Source organism: Aphidius gifuensis, linkage group LG1 (assembly GCF_014905175.1).
Source record: "Aphidius gifuensis isolate YNYX2018 linkage group LG1, ASM1490517v1, whole genome shotgun sequence".
Lineage (NCBI taxonomy): Eukaryota > Metazoa > Arthropoda > Insecta > Hymenoptera > Braconidae > Aphidius > Aphidius gifuensis.
The window spans coordinates 10907850-10916408 of record NC_057788.1 but is presented as its reverse complement, the minus strand read 5'-3'; positions in this window follow the sequence as shown (position 1 = coordinate 10916408).

Below are 8559 nucleotides of genomic sequence, written 5' to 3'. Positions count from 1 at the left end.
TACTTTATAAACTGATCATTTGATCAATGATCAAACTGCAATGACTAATCATTTAATTACAGTAGGAATTTTTCCAATCCATAAAAAAAATTTTATACAGAAAAATTATGATTTTTCCATATAAACTAAAAATAGAAAAATTTCATATAAATTTCTATCAAGTTTTTGCAGATTTTGTATGTATACTTGAAATCTACAGATTATTGCAGTGGCATATCAGGTTTTTCTCGTATCTAGATATATCTCATACATGTATACACAAATATAACAAAGTAGAAACATTATAGTGGGCGCGTAGATTGAAAAAAACAAGACTTGTTATATTGCAGAATATTATATTAGAGTTTATCCAAGAATTAAAACACGGAAAACATAGCGTCATAATAGGTATGGGGATATAAATATATAAATATGTACTCGTATATAAAATACACTGTCTACTTCAGTGAGCAATTTTATAGCTGATAGACGTACGGATAAAGAAATAGGCCAATGAAATAAATATACATATGCATTGTACAGCCACCTCAATGTGTATAAGTATTTGCACACCAAGTAAATTGTTTATGATAAAAAACTCTAAATGGTTTACAAATAATCGACAATCGTATATCATAATAAAATATGCATGTGTGTGTTTGTGTGTATTAAGTAAACTTCATGAACACAAAACATTGAACTTTTACGAGAATGCATGCTAGTTGATTTTATATATTTTGTTATTAAATTGCCAGTATGATCCTGGTATATACATATAAATGTTTATAAATATTTATATAAAGCAAAAATATGCAGTGAATTTTCTATTTCACGCGTGGATTGACAATGGGGCTAAATCATTTGATACAGTTTTACTGGCAATGCCAGTGGGCTAAATCATAAATATATAAAGCGCAATATTTTATTCACTAAAACTTCTCGATTTCTCTGTTTCATTTTATTTATTTTTTTTAATTGAAATATATTGTATACATTTATGTATTTTTATTATGTTGCCAAGTGTGAAATATTTAAGATTGAAAAGCCAGACACTATATATGATTAATTAATTTGATCACTTTCATTTAAAATCTAAAAAATTAAAAATATATTTTTTTTTATTTATTATATTATCTTGATGATATCTATCAAAATATTTTATTTTAATTATTTAAATTACTGTATTACTTTTATTTATAACTATGCAAAAAAAAAAATACAATAAAAATTTAATCCTTATTTTATTAATAAATTAATAAATTCAATTTAATATAATACCTTTACATTTATTAATAATAAATAATTTTATTTAATATGCATGTAATCATTTGTAATATTAAGTTACTTGACTATTGAAATAAACCTCTTGGTAAAAATCAATTAATTAAAATCCCATGAAATTTATTTGTAATATTAAATCGCCTGATTTACGAGTACATTGATGCGGAATTCGTCCAATCCAGTCAATTGGGAATCTTATGATATTTTATAAAGATATACCTCGTCAATGCCTCTTAGTAATGTCAGTTCAGCCATCCAGAAGCTCTAGATATACATTTTTTTTCCATAAATTCTGATCAAGTGATTTGAAAGGAAAAAAAAATTATCAAGGCGCCTCGATAGTACAAATCAGGAAGTGTCATTTATATATGTACAATATAATTATTATGTTTGTTATTCTCATCAGATATTTTTTTTTTTTTTTCAACATAAAGTGGTACGTACCATATTACCAAATATAAAATAAAAATATACACAGCTATGACAGTTATATAGAATATTTGTCGCTTTAATTTTTAATTTTTTTTTTTTGTGTATCATATATACAAAAAATGATACATAAAATAAATAAAAAAAAGATTTAAAATGACAAAAAATGATTAATCGTTTTGTTGACTTTTAAAAATAGTTCAGTCTCATAAACAGAACAAAAAAGCTTTTAATTCATAAACTTACAGTTTAAAATAAATGAAAAATAAAAAATAAAAATATATATAGCGTATTAAATTATTTCTGATATACAAAGGAGATTCAGACTCTGAGTGTATATATGTATAAAATACATACAGTGGTTCGTTATTGCTGGTCCGTGAGAACAATTAATTATCCTCTGATTCTTTCTAAGAACCAGTTCGAGTACTTGGACATGGGCACATGTTCTCATAAATACATATACATATAGAATAGTCGTGTGCACTTCACATTTCTTTGTCCAATTTTTATATACATTTATTCTCGATATTTTACAATGGTATATGTGCAGTTAATTGAATTCTTCTATAAACTAATCGTGAACCAAGAAAAATTGAAAAATTATATGTATCGTTGTACTTGAGATAGAAAATAAAATAATAATAATGATTTCAAATAAAAGAATTTTTTTTTTTAAGGGAGAAGGAAAGTCATTTATTTTAAAAATGTATTTAGGTTTTGAAAAGTCGTTAAATGTTTTTTAAAAAATATATATTAATAGAGAAAAAGTGCATTGTTGGTCACAAAAATGTAAAATTCAATAAACGTAGAGTTAATTAATCGAAAGAAAATGTAATTAATATTTTTGACACATTTTAAAGCAAGAGTATAAAATGTTCATTTAAAATTCCGTTCAGTAAAATATTTATTTTAACATTAAAATTGCGGTAAATTTTCGGGTCAACACAACTGGAAAGTGTTGAATTAACATGACATACTAGAGCAAGCTTGTGAACATATGAAGTATCAATTGAGAACAACAACTGGTAATCAAAATAATTGGTTAGATGTTTTTTTTCATTTGAAAAAATAACTAATTTACAAAATTGATAGAAAAAATTTATATAATAATGGAGAAAAAAAAACGGAAACAAAAAAAAATTAACCACACCCTTTTGCAAAAATTTATGGACGAATAGGGAAATTTTGAAAGTGAGTATGCGCGATAAAATAACCAACCAGAATACATTCGTGATAATTTGCTACAAGGGGTAGGTGCAATTGAGGGTGGAAAAAAATAAATGTGGGCGTTGCTATTTCGTTTTTTACCCTCTTCTGATGAATGTCAAATCCGGTGAGCTAACTCAAGGACACACTGATAAAAAAAAAAGATTAGATTTTAATACTGCCAAGTTAAACGTTGTGTTTTGCCAAAGAAAATTAGAATAATTCAATGATACGTAACTGTTGCAACCAGAAGACAAAAGCTCGTTACTTTTTAGGTATAAGTTTTGCCCTTGATTTAAATATTTGAATAATCAGTACGTCGTTTGGGCGTTACCGGAAAAACCTTTGCATTTGACACTGCTAGTGACAACTTGTCCCAAACTATGACTGTAATTTTTTTTCCTCAATATATTATTTTAAATATTTATAAATAATCTTTATATTTTTTCTCAATAGTAGACCAATTTGCTGATAGCCATCGATCAAATCTCATATATAGAAAAAAATTATTAATATTTTAAATTTTTAAGTATTTTATTTTTGTTCAAATGATGCAGATCAAAATGAAATTAATTATAAAAGAAAATAAAATATACCTGAACTTGCGGAAGAGCATACAAACCATATGATTTTAGTACTTATGATTGTGAATATTATGAATTCACGTAGTTAACCGGATATTATAAACGTGTTTGCCAAACAGATCGTGCCCTCAGAATGACAAATAATTCACAAACATTTGTAGCAATCGGAAGAGACTACGGCATTTCGAAGTCACTTCTCACATATATAAAAATAAAAAAAAAATACAAATGAATGAAAAAAAAAAAACGACATTTATCGCTTCATAAAACGATGCGGCCCTATACCGGAAAACAAACTGTATATAAATTCAAAAGTGGGGATTGTCGGCAATGTAAGCGCGTGCGACTGTAATACGCGAGCTGAATTACATACCTATATTTTCTATATCGACTATTTGTAATACTTATTTAGTGCCAATTTATTATATATATATACGTTTCATTTTTTTTTGTTCTTTCTTTTTCATACAAAAAAAAAAGAAAAAACGATATAACAAATCTTCATACTAAAAATGACTCTGTACTAAAATTTACAAAAAACCTCTTGAGGTCTACAAAAACCCCATAAAAACAAAAGAACTCTACATTTTTATTTTTCGAGAGAATATATACAATAAAAGGTAATTTTTTTTTCAAAGCACAATTTTATTTAAGAAGCATCTAAAAAAATATAATATAATGAAATTTAAACCCTTGAAAAAGCATATATATATTTTTTTTTTCTTTTGAATGAAAAATTTAATTTAATTTTGAATATTGAATAAGCACTTGATGTGCTGCCCCACCTATATATACATATATATTAAAAAAATTTTATAATGACATTTTTGTTGTTCAAAATCTATTTGTGTAAATGAGAATAATAATTCATTTTAAAAACAATCAGTTAATGTTTAAAAAATAAGGTTTAAAATAACCAGTAAAATATATAAAGAAAAAAAAAATCAACAGACAATGCAAAAAAAAGAAAAAAAAATCATAAAACGAAAAAACTGCGTTCAGGCGGATAAGGAATTCATCAGCAAAAGGTTCGTGAACGTGCACCACCATAAAACTCAATGATTTACGCCTCAAATTTTATGATCACCTCCATCAAATGTGTTCGCCAATTTTTCGTCGATTTCACGTTTGCATCAGTTAATATTTTTTACTATTTCTAATTATTATTTTATCGTTATATATCGACATTAAAAATTTTTTTTGTTTGACGATAGTCTAGTAAATTGGTAATTCAATATTTTTTTTTTTTTTTTATTTTGTTGAGTTGTGTGTGAAAATATTAATAAAGGAATTATCAAGGGTATAAAATACAATACATATTTTATAAACGAATTTATATTGTGAAAATTTAGGGAAAAAAAAATATTTAAATTATTAATAAATGAGAGAAATATTTAGTTTTTTTTTCAAACAAATTATTTATTCTACTGTCACTAAAGAATATCCCAGGTAGGAAGTGACGACGGGCACAAGCCTGGGACAAGCCTGAATACCCGGCTCTCGGGCCTGTGTCGGGCCTGAGACACAAGCCTGTGTCAAGTCTGGAATGTTCACGATGTATTTGCTGGTGTCGGACTAGTGTATCGGAAAGCGACAAAAATTCCCAGGCTCGACACAGTCTTGTGTTCCCAACACAGTCTTGTGTTCCCAGGCTTGACACCGGCTTGCAAAAAAAATTATAAAAAAATATAAATAAACAATTATTATTAATTTATTAATTTGACATTATTATTTTTTACGCGATACAATTTGAATTAACGATGATTATATGAACGAAAATAAACGGCGTAACGGGGGATCGATCCTAGGTCTCTCACGTGGAACTCCAATTCTCTATCAAGTCGACCACGGGGATTCAGAAAGAGTTAGTCAAATTTTTTATATAATGAATTTATTCGAGTCAATACACAGTCCTTGTAAAAGCCTGGCACGATAGTCAAAACCTAATAATTTTTATTTAAAATGTCTATTACAATTTATAGATCTAATTAATTTTTTTTTTAATTGAATATATGCACAAGTCAAGTCCATGTGAGCTTTAAAATTGACACAAGTCGTTGAGGCCGAAAAACATTACACTGGTGAATTATCGAGGCCTGTATGAGGCCGGTTAAAGACAATACATCTTGTGTAAAGCCTGTGTTAACGACTCGTGTGACAAAAACAAAAACACAGGCTACACCGGCAATTATTGAGGTGTGTGAGGCCGGTTAAAACAAGGGACAGTTTTGTCAAGCCTGTGTTAACGAGGCTCGTGTGAGGCCAGGAAAACAAAACACAGGCTTGACAAATTATTGAGGCCTGTATGAGGCCGGTTAAAGACAACAGGAACAGTCTTGTGTCAAGCCTGTGTTAACGAGGCTCGTGTGAGGCCGGGAAAACAAAAACACAGGCTTACACCGGCTTGAATTATTGAGGCCTGTGTCCGGTTAAAGACAACAGTCTTGTGTCAAGCCTTGTTAACGAGGCTCGTGTAAGGCCGGAGAAACAATGGGCAAATTAAAGCCTGTGCTCCCCAGGCTCGATACACGACCCTCGCACAAGCCTGGCACAGTTGTTCAAGCCCGAGAACTCCTACCTGGGATAAACAAAAAAATTGGATTTTTTTATTTTGCATATATGGGCTGCCAGATTCAAGACCTCAGAGAGTCGTTTACAAAAAGCTCCTGACAATCGTATATAGCATATGCAAAGAAATCCAAAGTGTGTTTTTTTCTTATTTCTCTTTCTTCTGTTTCTTAATTTTTTATTTTTTATTTTTCTTACCACCAATATATTTGCATCAGATGAGATAAAGCCCGATACTGTGCAACTGATAGGAGAGAACAAATTTATTACTCCAACAACGAAAATTTATCTCTAACTTTGTGGCCACATTATGTTTTTTATATATTTTTATTTTTTCACGTCTACTAAATGCTGCTTTTTGCCAAGCTGAGTTAAACTATATAATTTTTTTGGTTAATATATTTACTCCTACATTTATTTTAAAATTAAGTCGTTAATTGAACTTTATTTTGGTGAATTTCTAGATGAAATATTATATATTTATTTATATGATTTATTCGACTGACACAATAAATAACAAATAATATTCATGTGAAATTATGAATTATATTTTTGACAATATTTTTAAAACTTTAAATAAGTATTTGTAAATCCTTAATTTTGATGTATCTTTTTTAAAGTTCAGTTTTTTATTTTTATTTAATATACCTTCGTTGTGATGACAAAGAGGCATAAGTGTCATTCTTTTGATAAATTTTTTTTATAAAACATGACTTTTAAGACATAAAGTTAGGCATTTCTTATTTTGAAGATTATAAAGTCAATAGCCCGATAAAATTTATTTGAATTTATATGAACTTTTCAAATTGCAATTTGTCGTTACAGTTTGAGAGTAATGTGAAAATAAAAAGATACTTAGATTGATGTTAAAAATTTAGATTTTAAATTTAGATGAAAGGTTATAGAAACATGTGTACCCTTTGACACAAATTTATGTAGCTTGTTATTATAAAAATTATAAAATTAAATTATCTCAGTTTATAAATAAATTTAAATAAATAAATGAATTTAATGTAAAGATAGATAGTTTAATAACGATATATGATATATATGAAAAAAAATATACTCAACATAAACATCCACCTCAAATTATCTTGAAATTAAGTATCACATGTACTAGTATTGAAAAAATTAAATATTTTTTTAAAATTCAAATATATTATTATAAAAATGATACAAACATAGTAATATATAAATACTTGTTTACAGTAAGTATTTTTCAATATATTCATTATGAAAAAAAAAAACAAAGAAAATTGTATTTATATAAGAATGATAATTTTGTGATATGCTGTCAAGTGGCCTAGTGGTTTAGAGGACAAGCTCCATGCCTGTAGTGCTTGTGGTCCTAAGTTCAAGTACTGATACTTCTCGGCCCTATACTGTGAGAGGCGAAATTGGAGAGAAAACTGCATGATTTGGCAAATCATCTGGAGCAAATACTTCCCAACAAAGAACAAGTGAAGAACAACACTTTCTTGTTCTATACTGGGAGGTATTTGCCCTAAAAGCCAAATATTTTTTTGTTCAAAAAAAAATTTGAATGACAATACTACATTTTTATATTAATTTAATAATATTAACAATTTATATTTTGATAACTTTTAATGAATCTTGTTTTTAGTTATTCCCTTAAAACGTGTTAAAAAATAATCAACATAGTCAAATATCAACACAACGATTCAATGATTATTGTTGGCTCTTTAAAAAAATAATAATAAATATAAATAAAAAAATATTCCATTTAACAATTTATTAATTTTATTTTTCAAATTTACTAACACGATAACTACTTTTCTTTATTCACATTATACAGACAGTAAACTATTATTTTAATATATATGTTTCTACATCAATAGTTTAATAGTTTAATTAAATCTAAGATTAAACTTTTAAACTTTTCATTCGATTGTTTATTTGTTAACTCGTTACCATGCAAAAAAAAAGTATAATCGTTTTAAAAAATCTCATATTCTATCTATCGCACTTCTATCGATGACCACTGTTCTTTTTATAATAGAGGATCAATTTTGGGGTGGTTTGTTTAAATAATTGATTATCTCAAAATTTTATAAAACTTTTTATAAAAAAATATATAATTTAACTGTCAAAATATTTTTATTGAAAATATCTTTTGTATATTTATTACTGTTGTTTTTTTTCGTGTGTGCTGAAAGGTCTTCTTGTATTTATGGTCACTTGAATTTTCAGGGAAAACACAGTGTGTTTTTATGGCCATTCGGGTATACATATAATAAAGGTCAGTGGTCAAAAATTTTCAGAGTTTACTAACGGCTCAATTTCACAGTGGGGTACTCGGCAATATCCTCTTCATCCCTGGACAACAACCAGCCCCTTCTTCTCACTTTACACCATAAACCAAAAATCCATGAAACTAACTTTTTTTTTCTTTTCATTTTCTATAGTTTCTTTATTCTTCTCAATTGAGTCAGGTGTGATTTTTTTTTTTTTTCATATAATTTTTTATTTTTTCCCCTATATTTTTTTT